This window comes from Elephantulus edwardii, unplaced genomic scaffold (genome assembly GCF_000299155.1).
Source record: "Elephantulus edwardii isolate Elephantulus edwardi_28Jun2011 unplaced genomic scaffold, EleEdw1.0 scaffold00207, whole genome shotgun sequence".
Lineage (NCBI taxonomy): Eukaryota > Metazoa > Chordata > Mammalia > Macroscelidea > Macroscelididae > Elephantulus > Elephantulus edwardii.
Window position 1 is genome coordinate 1,211,262 of NW_006399957.1, and position 17,265 is coordinate 1,228,526.

The 17,265-nt window shown below is 45.2% G+C and overlaps 1 pseudogene; it reads right to left on the minus strand.

The window, feature by feature from the left end:
* Window positions 1-957: 957 nt before the first annotated feature.
* On the minus strand, window positions 958-1,416 carry LOC102848878 (annotated as a pseudogene).
* Window positions 1,417-17,265: the final 15,849 nt, after the last annotated feature.

Sequence of the window (17,265 nt, forward strand, 5' to 3'; positions counted from 1 at the left end):
GCTTGAGGCTGTTTCAAATAAAGTGGAAATGGCAATGTGCGCACAAGACGTGGCCCTGACATACACTTCCATTGAGTAAACAACTAGATGTGGAAAGTGTACAACACATGGTAGTGGGAGGTTTAAACTTTTGAAGAAGCTGATGAACTTCACACAACAGGTGCAACAATAATAAAATAAAGGGCTGTAACATAGTCATGACTGTGAGGATGGTATTGGACCAGACGTCATTTCATCTCTTTACACACAAGGCCACCATGAATGCATGCTGACTATAAAGAGGTTGTGTTATTTTACATTTCCACCAGCAGTGTATGGGAGTCCAAGGTCTGCCACACTCTCACCAGCACTTCGTATGGCCAATCATTTTCATTTTAATCATTTGAAAGAGCTGTGTTTTTAATTTGTTTTTTTGATTGAACAGGTGATGCTTGTGTTTCTTCTTTGTTGTGTTTAAATGTTTTACCCACTTTTAAAAATGAGTCACTTATTTAATATTGAGTATAAAGAATCCTCACTCATTCTTAGAAATATTAAAGAATAAATGGCTCAGTTTTTAATGAGGGCAAAAAATGTAAACCTATCAAAGAAGAAATACAGATAATATAAGTTGTCAATGACTAAATTTTACTTGAATCAACAATTAATACCCAGGATAGCAGCGGCTGGGAAATGAAAAGACTTACCACATTGGGTAAATCTGCTGTCAAGGACCTCTTTAGACTGCTAACGAGTAAGAATGTCAGTTTAAAGGCAAACCATAGTATTTTCGATCATTTTTTTCCCCTGCCTTAGGATTTATTTGTACAAATAACATAGGAGGACAACAGCCCCATGTAGATGGCAGCAGCCCAGGGGGTCATGCCAGTCTTTCTGTCCTCAGAGCCTTCTGTCCTTATCGAGCCTTTGCTGGGGCCTGGGCACCTTTAGGAGCCTGGCTTGGAGCAGGAGCCTGGGTTAAGGCCTTAGCTGGCGCCTGGGCTGCAGCCTTGGCTGGCGCCTGAGTTGAAGACTTTGCTGGAGCTTCGGCCAGTCAGCCTTGGCTTTGGATTTTGGCCGATTAAGCCTGAGCTCCTTGGCAATGTGGGCCCGAGCACGTTTCCCAAGCCTGGGATGGGCGATGTAGGCGAGTCGGCTGAGCTTGCGGTTGACTCCCCTTGGGATCCTGGGCTTGACCTCTTTGGGCTTGACACGAGCCTTCCCAGCCTCGGCACATTCATCCATGGCCTTGGCATTGTTGGCCTGCATCTTCTTCAGGCCCTTGTTGTTGTGCTTCTTGGCAAAGTGCATGTTCTTCAGGAATTTGGGGTCTACCCCCTTAAGAGACTCATATCGTTGTGATCTTGGTTTCTGGATACCATTTCTTTGCCATTTTCGGGACTGGTTGTGTATGGTGTGGTTCTTGGACTTGGCCATGTCTGCACCTTCACCGCAGCTCCCCTTCAATCATTTCTTATGCAACGGAAAGTTGGACAATGAAAAAGGAAGACTGATGAAAACTTGATGCTTTTGAATTGTGATATTGGAACAGAGCACCTAATATCCCTGGATTGCTAAATGAAGAAACAAGTTCGTCTTGTAAGAAATGCATCCAGAACGCTCCTTAGAGGTGAGGATGGTGAAACTTGGTCACATACACTTTGGGCATGCTGCTAGGGGAAGTCAGCCCTCGGAAAAAAGATACCATACAGGGAAAGTTGAAAGGTCAATGACAGAAAGATCCTCAATGAGTAAAACTGACACAGTGACTATAAGAATGGGCTTGAGGATGATGATCTTGAGGATGAAGTAAGATATGAGAGGGCTCAGATTTACTGTTGATAGCATCATGATGCGTTGTAGTCAGCTCCTAACAACATTATGAATTCTACGTTTATTCAAGATAGAAGCTCCATTTCTAATACAAGATTTGCAAATGTTTTCTCCTAGTCTGGGGGTTGTGTTTTTCTTTTATTGACACTATTTATCCATGAATAGGCATTCTTTTTTTTAATTATTCAGATTCAAAATAGTTCTCTTATGAAGTATTCTCCTTTATCATGAAAATAATACAACAGTGTTGCAAAACTCTTATAACAATTCTTTAAGAAATTTTACTGTAAAATAAAATATACAATATAAATAAAACATAAATAAAAAATTTTTATAATTAAAAAATGATATTGGTTTGCAGACAAAGTTCCTTATACATTGTGTTTCTCACTATTCTTCATTCACATCATGTTTTATACAATCATCTCCATTAATTATGTTTTATAAAATAAAATTAATCACCAGTGGATTATGTCCACCATTACCCTGTCTTTTCAGGTCCTCACCGGATCTTTCCCATTTCCTTTGCTTCCTCCCTCCAACCACCAAATTATGCAACTCTGTGATTTTGCCCCTACCAATTTTCACCCTTCTACCCCCACCCCTTCTTCTTTGCATCCCCAGACATGTTTTACTAGCTATCCTTCTATTTTTTACAATAAAGATCTTATGCAGTATTTGTCCTTATGAGACTAAGTTAGTTCACTCAGCATGATACTCTCCAATCTCTCCCAAATTATGTGGTATTTTTAAAAACCTTTGCTCCTGAGGGCTGCATAGTATGTCACCATGTGAATGTACTGCAGTTTTTCAATCCATTTAATTGCGGCTGAACATTTGGGCTGTTTTCACATCCTTGTGATAGTGAATGATGCTGCTATGAACATTGGTGCACAAATCTCCGTTTGTGTCCCAGTTATAATTTCCTTAGGATATAGTAGAGGAATAGCTGGGTCATATGGAATTTCTATGTTCAGCTTTTTTTAGGAAACACCAGACTGCCTTCCAGAATGGTTGTGCTATTTATAATCCCACCAACAGTGTATGAGAGTTTCCACCTCTTCATCCTCTCCAACCTTTATTGCTTGCTGCCCTGCTAAACTTTGCCACTGCTACTGGAGTGAGATGGTATCTCATTGTGGATTTGATTTACATATCCTTTTTGCCAGCGATTTTGAGCATTTCTTCATGTGTCTGTTGGCCATCCAAATGTCTTCCTCTTTTAAAAGTCTTTCCATATCTTTTGCCCATTTTATAATTATATTATCAATATTTTTCTTCTGGAGGCCCACGAGTATTTTGAATTCTTAATTTTGATGAAGACTAAGTTGTCTAGTGCTGCTATAACAAAAATACCACATATGGATACAGAAGTTTGTTTTATCACAGTTCAGAAGGAGGCTAGAAGCCCCAGTTCAGAGCTCCATCTCAAGGGGAAGGATTTATCAGCTCTGAGGGAAGGTCCTACCTCCTTTGACATTAGTAGGTCTGGTATTCTTGGATATAGCTCTCCCTGTGCTTTGGTCTTGATCTTCCTCTGTGTCTAGGAGTTTCTAAGCACAATGACCCTGGATCCAAAAAATTTGCTGCTCCTGACACTTCTTTTTTTGTGGACAGTCAAGTCTTTCTTTCTTTGTTCACTTTTCTCTCCTTTAATTTCTTATTAGATAAAAGATAATGTATGTCATCCATTAGAAATCTCCCTTCCCATGAGATCATGGCTGTGATGAGACTGGATTAGGAATGTCATATCCTAGCCTAATTCCTTTGCAAACTGATCATCTGACCCCATCATGAGAGATGATTACATTATCAAAAAATTGCCAAATTACATCATAGTCCAGCCAAGTTAACATGTAATTTGGGTGAGCACAATTTAAATGTTCTTTAAGAAATTGTGGTTTTGGTATAAATGCCCTACAAGTATTATAGTTTTTGATCTTGGTCAAGACCCAGTCCCAGTGAGTATTGCAGTGTATAGCATGGCCTTCCAGCATTGGTTCGGGCAGATCAAGGTCTCAGTGGTCTCACTGTATCTTGTGGGGTGACATAGCATCTAATTTTGGGACTCACACCAGTGAGGGATAGCAATTTCAAGGGCTGTACTAACCCCAAAGTAGCAGACTCTAGAAGAAATAACAATCAAGAGAGAAACCAAGACATCAGCTCACAGTGAAGACATTGAGTGAGATCCAAGAGTGCACCACCGGCGGGAGGGCATGAGCCCTTTTCCATGGTGTCAGTGCTTCTGAGGTGAGAGCACACAGAGACCTTCTTCACTGGGACAATTACCTGCACCAGCTTATCTCTGCAGGGTGTCGCCTCCAGAGACCAGTGTCTTTTACTGCTTAGAGGAAAAGGGTGTGCAAGAAGCATGTAGCTCTCATTGTCTATGTTAGGCCCAATGATGATTAAAGAAAGGCTTTCTTACTTCACAAAGTCCCATCTTAAGGTTCCCACTGAAATGAGGACACTCAGTACTGCAGTGCCTGGAGGAAGGCCACAGAGGGACAGCTCTTTCAGGCCTTGGTTCCTGTTAGGCAGTGGCTCGTGGAGGCTGTGAGTTCAACAATGCAAAACCACACAGCATTTGTGAGTGCAGAGCAGAGGGGCCAATGTTCCTGCCTGGCAGTGCCGCAGCTCATTTGATGAGTCTTAAACAGGAACTGTCATAAAGTGGGCAGTGTCTGGGCCCTCTACTCTGAAACAGCGCTCACACGTGCAATTCTGCAAGCCTTGGCCATCAGGTCTCAGGGACCCCTCGATGTGAACACCTGTTGCTTTGTTTGTAGCTCTCTCTCAAGGGCGGGACAGACTGAGCAGAGTCTCAGGGAGGGTGCCATGGTGCAGGAGTGGCCTCTTCCTTGGTGAACCATCCACCACCCCTCCATTTCCTGTCACACCTGGCACCTGTACAGAAGCAGGACAGCTGGTTGCAGGCCACTCTCCACTGATGCCAGACCTGGTTTACTCTGTCCTGTGAGCTCCTGAGAAGCCCTGGTGGTGGAGTGCATTGCGCGGTGGGCTGCTAACCACAAGCTGGGCTGTTCAAGGCCTCCAGCTGCTCTGCAGGAGAAAAATGAGTTCACTGCTATGGTGAAGATTTATAACCTTGGAAACCCAAAGGAGGGTTCTCATGGGTCAGAACCCACTCCATGGTGGTGGGGGCACTTCTGGTGCATTTTTAGAACTTTTAAAACCTCAGAGGTGGAGAGACTCACAGGCACAAACAACAAAACTTATGGAGCAAAATAGAAGGTGGCATTTGGGCAAAGGGAACTCTTGTCCTGGACCCTGAAAGGTGTTGGGTGTCATCGGTGGGCCTGTGTCCATGGGGGCTACTTTCCTTGACTTCTTTGCATCTGCGTCCAGTTCTCCTGCTTCTTTCTCTCTGTGAACTTGCCAAACCCCCAACCCCCTGCCACCCACAGGCTTCAGGTTTTATGATTGCCATAAAAATGCTTTACCCTGACTCTTCAAAGAGGGGAAAAGATGGCCAGAGCCCACTAGAGCAAAGCCACAGCTGGCAGCTCTCAGACAGGCTCCTTTGAAATCAGGACCCTTCCTCTCTGCTGGGGGTGATGTTCTTTTTTTTTTTTAGGTGAATCTCAGTCTTAACTTTTTAAAATAATTTTTCATTGTGATTTTAATGAAAGTTTACAGAAAACATGGATTTCCATTCAGTAATTGTTGTATCCCCACCCCTGGTTTGCTTTTCTCTTTAAAAAAATTCATTCATTGTTGCACAATCTCCTCCCTCCCCCAAGAGAGTGATTTTCTAGATCTCCACCCAACTTCCTATTTTACTATAAGCACAATTTACAAAGCATAAACACGTGAGATTTTAAGCCTATAGACAAAGTGCTGACTTCAAAATATTAGAAAAATTAGTAATGCTAATCTCTCTCTCTTAAATTATAAGCTCAAACTCATGGCTGTCTGATGGAAGTTTCTGAGGCTATAAATTACAAGGATGGATACTATGCATCTTTGTTCCGCACACCAACTGGTGGCTTCGAACTGCCAGACATGTGACCTTTGAGTTTGCAGCATGACTGTCTATGTGCTCCACCATGAGTTGCTGTTCGATGCTGTCAGGTTGACTACGACTCAGAGCGATCCTGTGAACAGATCTGAACCTTGACCCCTACAAAGCCACCCTCCTCATATTGAATATGCCCATTGTTACAGCTGTTGTGTCAATTCACCGTATGCAGGGTGTTTCTCTCTTTCTCTGACTTTCTACCTTTCCAAGGATGATGCTTCCTCAAAGGCCTGGCCTCTGCTGACAACATGCCCAGAGTAGGTGAGACGAAGCTTTTCCATCCTTGCCTCTCAGGAGCAACGTGACTGCACCTTCTCCAAAACATACTTGCCTGATCTTTCAGCTGTCCGTGGGGTATTCGGTACTCTTCTCCACCACTGTCAGAGCTCTTCTAAATTATAAAATAGAGAACTAAAGCTTATAGTATACCTGGAAAAATCCAAAATGATAAATAAAAAGATAATCTTATTCATTATCTTATGATGATAATTACATACCTACAACAACAATCACAATTACATAATAATGGAGAGAAAAGATTTCATCCCTACCTTATATTTTATATATATCTATATGAACATAGAGAGAGACTAGTTGGCCTAGTGAACTGAAAGTGATGCTACCAAGCCAAAGGTGGGTGACTCTAATCTGTGGCCCTCCAGCCTGTTTTTTTTAACACTGTTTTTGGTCAAACATTCTCCTACGTCGTATAGCCCTTGTGTGTCCACTTGCTGTACAGAGGTAACTTGTGGTTGCTGTGAAGCTGAATACTGTGACACTGATGTGTCAAATGCAATAATGGTTACCCATGGTGGACAGTGTTTGGTGGAGCTTCCCGATTAAAACAAGCTTGGAAGCAGGAGTGGCATCCACTTCTGTAAATAGCTTGCCTCCAGAAACCCTATGAACCTGGAGAAAGGATGAAAGTCATGCACCTGTTGAGGACTTTTGTTCATAGGGTCGCTATGAGTTGCCTACGATTTGACGGCACTTAACAACAACATATCTAACTTATATATTGTTGTTGTTGTTGTTGTGTTCTGTTCAGTAGGAACTGACCTATAGTTGACCTTCTGGTGGGTTTTTAGAAGCAAATAATAGCATACTCTTGTATTCTATATTGCCTGATCAATATAAAGAAGATATTGTAATAGTCTGTAGAGCTTCAATGAATATAATTTCTGATTATTGTACACTCTTTCAACAAATAGATTCACACTGCTGTCTCTGTTCTTAGACTTTCTCATGGCAGCTAAGGCTCTTCCCGACTCTTCATCCTCCCATCAGATAATCTCTTGTTAGCATCTCTGTTGCAGAATTACAAGGAGAGAGAGAATACAAACTCCTGGCTTTCGTGAGGTAGAATGGTTGCAACTTAGTCTTAAAGGGAGAAGCTTATTTATGGTATTCATTCAGTTGACTCTGGATCTGCCAGCTCCCCGTTTCCCTGGATTCTGACACCAGTCCTGGGGATCAGGAGTCCCAGCCTGAGCCCTGCTCCACTGCCCTTGGTTGGCAGTCTCTTCCTGGTCGAGTTCTGAGAGCTTCACGGACACGCAGCAAAGGTTGACGAAAGCTCACTCAAGATCCCAATTCCTGCAGATCAGCCCGGGCAGCATGAGAAAGGACCGCCCGGATCACTCATGAGGTTGGAGGTGAGAACGCTCTTGGGCTACAGGCAGCACATGTCTGCCTTTCCTGCTTCTTTTAGGGAACACTGGAGAGTCTTCCCTGTTGTCCATCAGTGTAAACCCATTAATGACCTGAGCAGCTGGCCTCCTCCCTCCTTGGGCATGATCATCGGTGCACAGGGGGCCCCATCTGAAGTTACTGGACGGCGGATGCTGCGGGCGCATAGTCTGCCAGGCACAAGGCCAGAGATTCAAGCTCCCAGAGTAAAGGCTTACAGATCTATGCTGCCCTCACACGTACGTGTGTGTGTGATGATACATCCACGGCCCCTCTCAGCAAACCTGCAGCAACACGAGGTCTTACATAAGCATGGCTGCACCTCACGTCTCTCTTGCTCACCAAGCCGTGTGTGAACACACTTAGTTCACACTTCTCCTCGCCCAGTGGCACTGTCTCCACTGTAGAGAACATGGGTGGCACTTCCTGGAAGCCAACTCTCTGGCTCCCACACTCCATGTCCTGTCTCAAGTCTTCCTGAAGGAGCCTTTCTCTCTGTCACCTACTCTGACGGTGTCCTTTCTTTCCTCCCTCCAATGTCAGTCTGCTGACCGCAAGACACTTGTACCTGCAGACAACTGAACAGTGACTGGGAGGACTGGCGCTGTGCTCCAGAGCGACCTTGTCTCACAGCAACCCCCTTGTGACTGCACAGAGCCTGCCCACAGGTCCCTCAGGGCTCACTGTTCTGCGGCATAGCACCAGGCTCTTCTTCCACAGAAATGCTCAGTGAATTCTGACCTCTGAACCCTCCCTAACAGGCACAGGAACTCCCACACACTGCAAACAGCACCAGGCTCAGTGACCCAGGAGCTGTTTTCATAGACCCACGTAATTCTGCTGTGCATGCGTGTGTGCAGCATGTGTGCATCATGGGTGTGTGTGTGTACGTGTGAAGCTACACATTCATGTGTGCACATATGAACACACACATGCATTTGTATGTTATGTGTGTGCACGTGTGTGTGGTGATCTAAGGTTATACCCAGAGCATAATATTTGACTTGAGACAGAACTTAGATTTGAACCTTGTGGTGGATACCGTTTATCTGTGTACATGCACACTCCTGAGAGAGGAGACACCGGACCACATAGACTGACGGAAGCCAAGCACCATGTGCACACATGTATGCACACGTGGACCTGAACACATGTACACATACATGCACATATATGCACACACCTCTGGGGGCCACACATGCGTACTCACCTGTACATGCATGAACATGCACGCACACCCATGTATACACATACATGCACTCACATCTGCACGCTCATGCATGCATTACTATAGGTGCACACGTTTATTCACATGTGCACACATGGCACACACGAGCACAGACAGGCATACACTCACACATGAACACATTCACATACACGTGGGTGTGCACACACACGCACATCACCACATGCACACATGTATGCAATCACATGTGCACACACTTCCTAACCCAGTACAGCTGGCCTCCCTGCACAGTAGAGAAATGCTCACCTCCTCTGAGAGAAGGCCAGGAGCACCTCCCAGCTGCTGGCTCAGGCTGGGCTCAGGCTGGCCCTTGGTCAGCACTGCAGTGTCTGGGGAGGCCAGAGAACAGCATGGACTCTCACCCTCCACAGTTCTGTCTTCTCTCCACCCTGTGCTTCCCTAACCTCAGATAGACGCCTGGTGGAGTCAAACCCTCATCTCTGCAGCTGTTGGCCTCTTCTCAATGCATCTCTGACCTTCTGGTGTGGACTCAGGGATTCTTTTGTGCTGACCATGGTTTTCCGGAACCAACTCATGCAAATTTCCCAGGTTTTGCTTTTCTTAATTAGCACGTACCTTCTCTAGTTTCAGCCAAACCTCCGGAGCAAACAGAAGGACATAAAAGAGCAGAACAGGAGGAGGACACAGCCCTGATAACGACCAGGCTTCTGTCCGCAGATAGTGGAGGCTATTTCCTGCACATGTCTGCACTGTGGAGTCGTAAGTAGCCTGAAGTGGCTGAAGCATTGTGATTCACAGGACTTCACTGGCCAGTTCTCAGCAGTCGCTCCCCAGGCCTCCACCCTAGCCTCATTGCTAAACAGTGACGAAAGAGCGATGACCCCGGCATTGCTGTGAGAATGAAAAGAGGTGACTGTTAAGTGTTCAGCAAAGCTAAGATTCAAATATCTTATGTGTATATATTCCAAAGCTCTTGAAATAAGCAACAAAATAAGCTCATAATACATATCCTTCTCCAATTAGAAAAATTAAATGGAGAAAAAGAAGAATAAGAAGAAAAAGTAGAAGAAAGAGGATAAGAATGCAAAGGAGAAGAATGAGGAGGCAAACCTCTGCTAATATGTGTCTCTACGTGAGAGGGGCTCTGATGCTCTGGTGGCCGAGTAGGGAGGAGCTGTGCTGGTAACTCAGGCACATGCGATTCAAATCCACCCGACGCTCTGAAGGGCAATCTCCTTCTGGGTGATTTATAATCTCTGAAAACCTACTGGAGTATGAGCCAGACTTGATGGCACATAATCACAACAACTGTGGACTAGCTCCTCTGTTCTTCCCCTGGCTCCTCTCCTTGGGGACACCAAGATAGTGCAGCGGGCCAGAGTTGGCTTGAGCCCTGGCATCACACAGTAGCAACAGGACAGCACCCTGCAGGAAGAGGGCTGAGATATTGAGTTTTGGCCTGTAGAGGTACTTTTGAGACTTGTGTCAGGGGCCTGCCAAGTGGTCAGATGCTAAGGTAGCCATTAAGACAGTGAGAGAGACTGAGGGCAGCCATTGGACTTTTATCTACTTCTTATGACAGTGCAGGTCAGAGTCAGAAAGGAAGCAATCCTCTCCCAGCACCCCATCCAAGAAGGGTCAAGTGTATGCAGCACAGCAACCCAAGAATCCTCAACAAGATGCTCCCAAGGGTGGGGGTGGGGAGGAGTGAAGATGTGTCAGGGTGTGTGCAGGATACACGCACATCAACTCCCTGCAAGTGCTGGCCTGGTCTCTCTTGTCTCTAAAACAGGGTGTCTTAATTTATTCCTTTGTTAATAATTCATTCCTTGATTCATGTATCAAACACTTTGAATCCCTGTGACATGCTGGCAATCTCTGAGAGTTGAAGCCCTTTGTTGAATGACTAACAAGCCAGCATCCCTCCAGTAGTGTCTGTGAATTCTAGTGCACAGACATGGAAAATTTCACCATCAACTGTGTGAGTGTCCCATGAAAAAGATACACAAGAGAGAAGTTGGACTTGCCTGGGAGGACAGAGTGAGAATTTGCCATCCGCAGTGTGAGGTGCCCCATGAAGACGTAGCACAGTGATATGATAGGTCTGTGTAAGAGCAAGACTGTAAAAAGTACACTATCAACCGTGTGAAATGTGCCACGAAGAAGCACAGTGGTCTAATGGAACTACGTGAGGGGAAGACTGAAAAACTCACCATTAGCTATATAATTGGCCCAAAAAGATGAACACAGAAGAGATGATTGATCTGCCTGAGGAACATACCGGGAGAAGTAAGCCATCAGCCATGTGAATACAATATGGAGAAGATCCCTAGGAGAGATGACTTAGTACCTCTATGGGAGGATTAGCTGAAAAGCTCAGCAGTGCAGGGAGCCCATGTAGCTTCACAGTGATAGGGTGGTCCTACATGGAGGAGGCCATGAGCAGTCCCCCATTACCATGTGATGTTGGATGAAGAAGACTCACAGAGCGAGGTGATGAAACGTTCTGGGGGACAGACTTAAAAGTCCACCATGAATCATGCAAACGTTCCATGAAGAAGTTAAATAGGACAGAGGTCGATGGGAGGAAAGATAGGGAAAGTCTACCCCAACGGTGAAGGGTTTCTCATTTAGAAGATGCAAAACTTATACTTGGACCAGAATGCAGTCGCCAGAACAGAGCAAGGAAACACTGTATGACTCAAAATCAGGAAGGGTGTATGCCAGGGATGTGTCCTTTAACCATATCTTTTCAATCTGTAGGCAGAAAAGATCATGCAGGAGGCTGGGCTCTATGAGAAGGAGAATGGTATCAGGATTGGAGGAAGATTCATCAATAATCTGTTTTATGCAGATGACACAACCTTGCTTGCTGAAACTGAGGAGGACCTGATGCACTTGCTGCAGAAGGTCAAGGACTGCAGTCTTCAACATGGATTGAGGCTCAACATCAAGAACACAAAGATTCTCACCACTGCGCCGATTGGCACCATCATGATAAATGGTGAGGAGACTGAGATTGTTAACAGCTTTAGTTTGCTTGCTCCACAATCAACACTCCTGGTACCAGAATCCAGGAAATCAAAAGAAGAATTGCATTGAATCTGCTGTCAGGGGCCTCTCCAGACTACTGAAGACCATTAATGTCAGCCTGCAGACTAAGGTGTGCCTGATCCAGGCCATAGTCTTCACAGTTGCTTGCTATGCATCAGAAAGCTGGACAATAACTAGGAATGATCATATTTGGGAGGGTGGAGGACAGAAGACCCTCGATGAGATGGATCAATTCAGTCACTGGAGTAAAGGGAGTAGGTGTGTCAGAGACGATAAGATTGGCAAAGGATAGAGCAGGGTTTAGGGACATAGGGTCGCTATGGATCACAGACAACTCGACAGCAAATAATAACAACAATGATAATCTATAGTCAACTGACATTTGACAGGGAAATACAACCTATCAAATGGGGAAATGACAACCTCTTTAACAAATGGTGTTGGCAAAACTGGAATGCTTCCTGCAGAAAGATGAAACAGGATCCACATCTCCTACCATACACAAAAATCAACTCAAGGTGGATCAGAGACCTGCGAGTAAAGTCCAAAACCATAAAGGTCATCAAACACACACTGGGATCAAGCTTACATGGCCAAGTCTATGGTAGAAAGAGACTGCCAAATACAGCCAGAAATGCTCAATCTGGAGAGGATAAAATTGATGAATGGGACCTTCTAAAGATTAAATCCCTGTGCACACCAAAACCTTTCCCCCAGCAGAATGAAAAGGAAACCTTTCAAAGTTTTCAATTGTGACTACTAAAATATTCTCCATATTGCTCCACTGATGCCTGGCATGGTATTTCTACTGCACAAGGTTACGATGATGTTAGGAGAGTGAATGCCTGTGTTCAGACCCTCCTTACAGCCTCCTTACAGAGCAGGGTTTTCAAACATGTTCTACAACAGCAGCCTGACATCACCAAAGGGACTGGTCGGCCGTGCAAATTCTCTGATCAACCCCGTGTTTCCTAGGGCCTGGGTATGTTCTTTGTTTTTCAATGAAGTGCCTGATGTGTGATGACAAATCCTCCCTCCCCATGTGGCAGCTTTCCTTTTGGAGTCCTCCCTCTGTTCCACATTTTGCCATTAGTTCAACAACACTGAGTGCTAACAGAAAATCAGACACTTCAGCGTGCTGGTGATGGCGGTGGTGGTCCTGGGGAGGATGGCGATGTCTATGATAGTGGTACTGGTGAACAGACCATAGTTCTTAGTTGCAGGAGTTAGAGTCATGAGAGTCTGTTTGGAAGGCTTGGACTTCTGCTATGGTCCCAAGTGTCAACCTCTGCCAGTCTTCAAAGTCACAGATATGGAGCTGCTTAGGTGATGCTCCCTATCGCCTGTCTTGTGATGTCTGAGCCTTGCACAAATACCAAATGCCCTAAATGTGTGAATTTCCACTATGCAGACCATGATCTGGACCCTGCTCCACTGCGCTGATGGAGACCCCTGGTGCTTGCAGACCACTCCGGAGCTTGTGCCACCTTCAGACAAGGAAGCTCATCTTCCAGGCTGAGCAGGAACTTTCAGTGTTTGCCTCCAGTGTCTGTCCTTCCAAAATGAGAGGCCACTTGCCTCGTCTTACTCCACACTTCTCATATCCTATCCATTTTAAGAATAATGAACTCTCTCTCCGGAAGCTCAGAAGATGACACAAGAGATGATTTATTTTCCCCATCATAATTAAGAGATTCAAGTGTTGTAATTCATTCAAATTTGCCTGCACTTGGACCCCAGCAGACAGAGGATTGGAAGCAGAGGTAATATTGATTCTTTGGCAAGATAAATTACCACAGAATTTTGGAAATACAAGCTGCTTACTTGAAAGGGTTATTAAACTGAATGCTTCTAAAATATAATATATATTAGGAATTAATGGCATAATATGTAATTTGAAGCAACTAGTTAATTTGATGGAATAATTTTGTCAGAATTTCTCAGAAAATAATGCTTTAAATCTTGTTAAATGATCAAAACACTTTAAAACATTTCAGAAATATCCAGCTGTGTGAAGATTGCTAGAAGAAATTTATCTCACTCAATTTTTCTTTCCATTACCTATGTATTCTCTCTCTCTCTCACATACACACACACACACACACACACGCACACATACTCACATGCCATTGTACTTGCTACAATCATGTGACTGGTATTAAAAACTTAAGTAGAAAGTGCATTATATAATACACATTACTATCAAACAGTACACTTAGCTGATTGGAAGCTGAGCTGCAATCCTGAAGGCATGCAGTTCAAATCCACCAGCTGCTCTGTGGGAGAAAGATGGACATTATCTTCTGTGTAATTAACTCTCTCTGAAAACTCACTGGAGGGTCAGCTATGGCTTGGTTCTGACTCGATGGCAAACAGTAGCAACAAAAAATTGAAGGTATTTCTGACCTTAGTTAACATCCCTGCTTTTAGACAGATGGAAAACCAGAAACTTACTAGTATGTTTCCTACCTCTTCTCACTGTGTCTGCAACCCTCAGATTCCTCTAAAGTTTCCTAAACCCCATTAGAACATCCAGCAGAATGATCTCTGGCAGATCACAGGACATCTTTGAAAGAAGTTTCTGCCAATCGGTTATCAATGCAATCGATGACATTTCTACTTAATGGAAAGAGGTGGCCGCTATTGTCAAGCCAAACTTACTGCAGTGGGTTGATGGTGACTAGGGCAAGTCTTCACTGGGTTTCTGAGACCGTGGTCTTTACAAGGGAGGACTGAGCTTTCTCCCACAGAGCAGCTGGGGGTGGGGGGTATCGGGAGTCGAGCTTTGCAGTTAGAAGCCCAATGGGTTAAACACCACACACCTGGACTCCTGGGTTCCTGTCAAACTGACCCCTGATTTGTGGCGACCCCACACGCTCTGGAGAGAAACTCTGCCAGGACCATGCCAGCCACACGATCAGACCTTCATAGCGCAGGGGACACTCCTTGGCATATGTTAAGGACGATGTCGCCAAGCCCTCTTTCTTCGTTTGGAAGCCTCACTAACATAACACCTGGCTCACACAAGCTGAGGGGATTGGGTTGGTGTCCTAATGTCTGCATGACTCTGCTCCAGGACACAATGGAAGGAGAAGCAGTAGAGGGATGATGCCACCTTTGTTCCAACCTTCCCCACATGGTAGGCACAACCCCCATTTTATCTGTCGGAGAGCTCACAGGAGGTCCCTCCAGAGAGCATTCCTCTCTCAATTGATTTATGATGTTAGTTTGTTTATAACAATATCCCATTTCAATGGTGAGTCATTGGCTACTCTTCAAATTAGGAACAGACCTCTACCTGTCTCAGTGGAGAGCAGGCGAACTGACCGTTCAGATCAGCATCATTTCCCCTTTCCATTTTAAACAGCTCCTCAGATCATAAACTGCCCTCAAGCCTTTGTTATTGGTTAATGAATGCCGCGCTGGCCGGCAGCAGGCGTTGTCAGTGTGGTACTCATAACTTGTAAACAAATTCGGCGATGAGAAGTTTTTGTTTAACACATGGATGCCAGATATTTGGAGAGTTCTTAGGGATTCCAAACTAGAAACACTTGTTGTAGTTGATGTGAAAATCAAATCGGGAGTGACAATTAGAGTTGGACAGCACTCCCGGAGGAGGCTGGCAGCGCCCCACAATTCTCTGCCAGCGTGGGATTTCATGGACTGTGGGGCCTTCGCAGCTCTTCCATTTGCCTTCCTGCTCAGCTGCTCAGAGTGGTCACCAAACCGTTCCTCGCTCTCTGAAGTACTAGCTCCCTTGCTGTCAGTACCAGCTTCTTGGATAACTCACCCTGTGAAACCCAAGCCCGTTGGTGACGGCGCCTCCTCCCAGTCACCCTCCTTGAAGGATACAACGCCTAGATGTCCATATTACTTGCCTGGATTGTTGTTCCTGTCATTAGGCACTGCTGTGTTGATAATGATTCAGAGAGAACCCATAACTAAATGGACAGAGACTTGTTCTTTCTTGTTCAGTTGTGCACTGGGATATTCACTGTTGTCAGCCTTCTGGACCGGTTTCCCGACCACCTCTTCTGGTATATTTAGCCCCTCGGTGCTGGGACTGTTTTCCTGATGAAGAAGAACCACCATGCCCACTGTTCACCTACTGATAAAACCTTGCCTTAGGTTTGTCAACAACCATTTAAAAACCAGAAGTCTACTAACCATGTCAGACTCTCAGGCTGATGGTGAGACTTTGAGGAATAAAGCAGAATTCCTCTGTCCTCGCCGTGTCTGCATATTCTCCTGCAAACTTCCCCCCCAGTCGCCCTGTGTCTTCCTCAGGCCTGTGGTGTCTGAACCAGGCTGTGCTGGGAGGGAGGAGGCCCCACTGAGGCTGACCTAAACCAATGTGGTGTGTTCCCTGCATGCTGTGTGTGTCTTCAGGAGACTGCAATCTGTCTGGCCCCCTCTCTCCTTCTGTTAACTTACCCACTGGTTCCACTAAAGGTAAAGGTGTTTCCCCAGGAGACCCTGGCTAAAACAAAAGTGATCAGTTAGGAAGGATGATAAAATAGACCCACCAGTGCTATCTAGTACACTAGTATGAAGTAACTCAGAAAGTGAAATGTCACAAGATTTCAGAGTAGCCCGAGGATGACTGTGCCAGAATTAAAAAACATAGTCCATTGTTTGTGGGATTGAAAATATGACACTTTAAAAAACTGTTTGGTTCCTAGTCGTAGAGGCCTCAAACATCTCAGGTTTAAATAGATCAACAATTCGTTTTTCTGTTTATTTAAAACAAGTCTAGGGCAGCCATGGCTGGTGTGTGCAGCTGCCGATTCCTGCCTCTCCTCCCTTTTTTACTCTGGGTGACAACCTTTCCCAAATTTGTCAGGAGGTGGTCGCTGACTTCCAGCCATTATTCTAGTGCTCCAGGTGGGAAAAGAGATGAAAGGACATTTAGGTCCCATGCTACTCATTCCCCTTTTCTGGAAACCGCCCCATGACTTGCAGGGATGCCTTGCTGGGAAGTCTGGGATGCCAGAGGAGCTGAGAAATGGAAAATGAGCCTGGGCAGGCTGCCACTTCAGTAAAAGCAGGGAAGGCAGGGAAAAGGAACACTGGTTGAGCAGTTAGCACTTCCTGCCATCACGAAAGAGAATAAAGCAGTCAGGTGATTCGCTCATCTTGGTGGGGAGCATCGTCCGAGGAGCAGACACTGGACTGGCTCTGCTGGCGGTGAAGAGGTGGGGCCGTCGAGGGTGACAGCAGGATGGCAGAGGACTGCTTCCTCTCTGGCTGAGAGGGGGACAGAGCTGAGCGCCAGAGGAAGCTGAGCCCACTTTTAGCTGAGACGGAAGGACTTTGGGATTCATACTTCCCTGTGTTATTTAGTCCCTTTGCTTTTGTGTCATCTTGTCTTTGCGTCCCTAATCATCATAGTGGGTTGGCATTGTGAGTGGCACCAAGGACAATACCAGCAATATGATTCGTTTGCCATGTTGCCTAT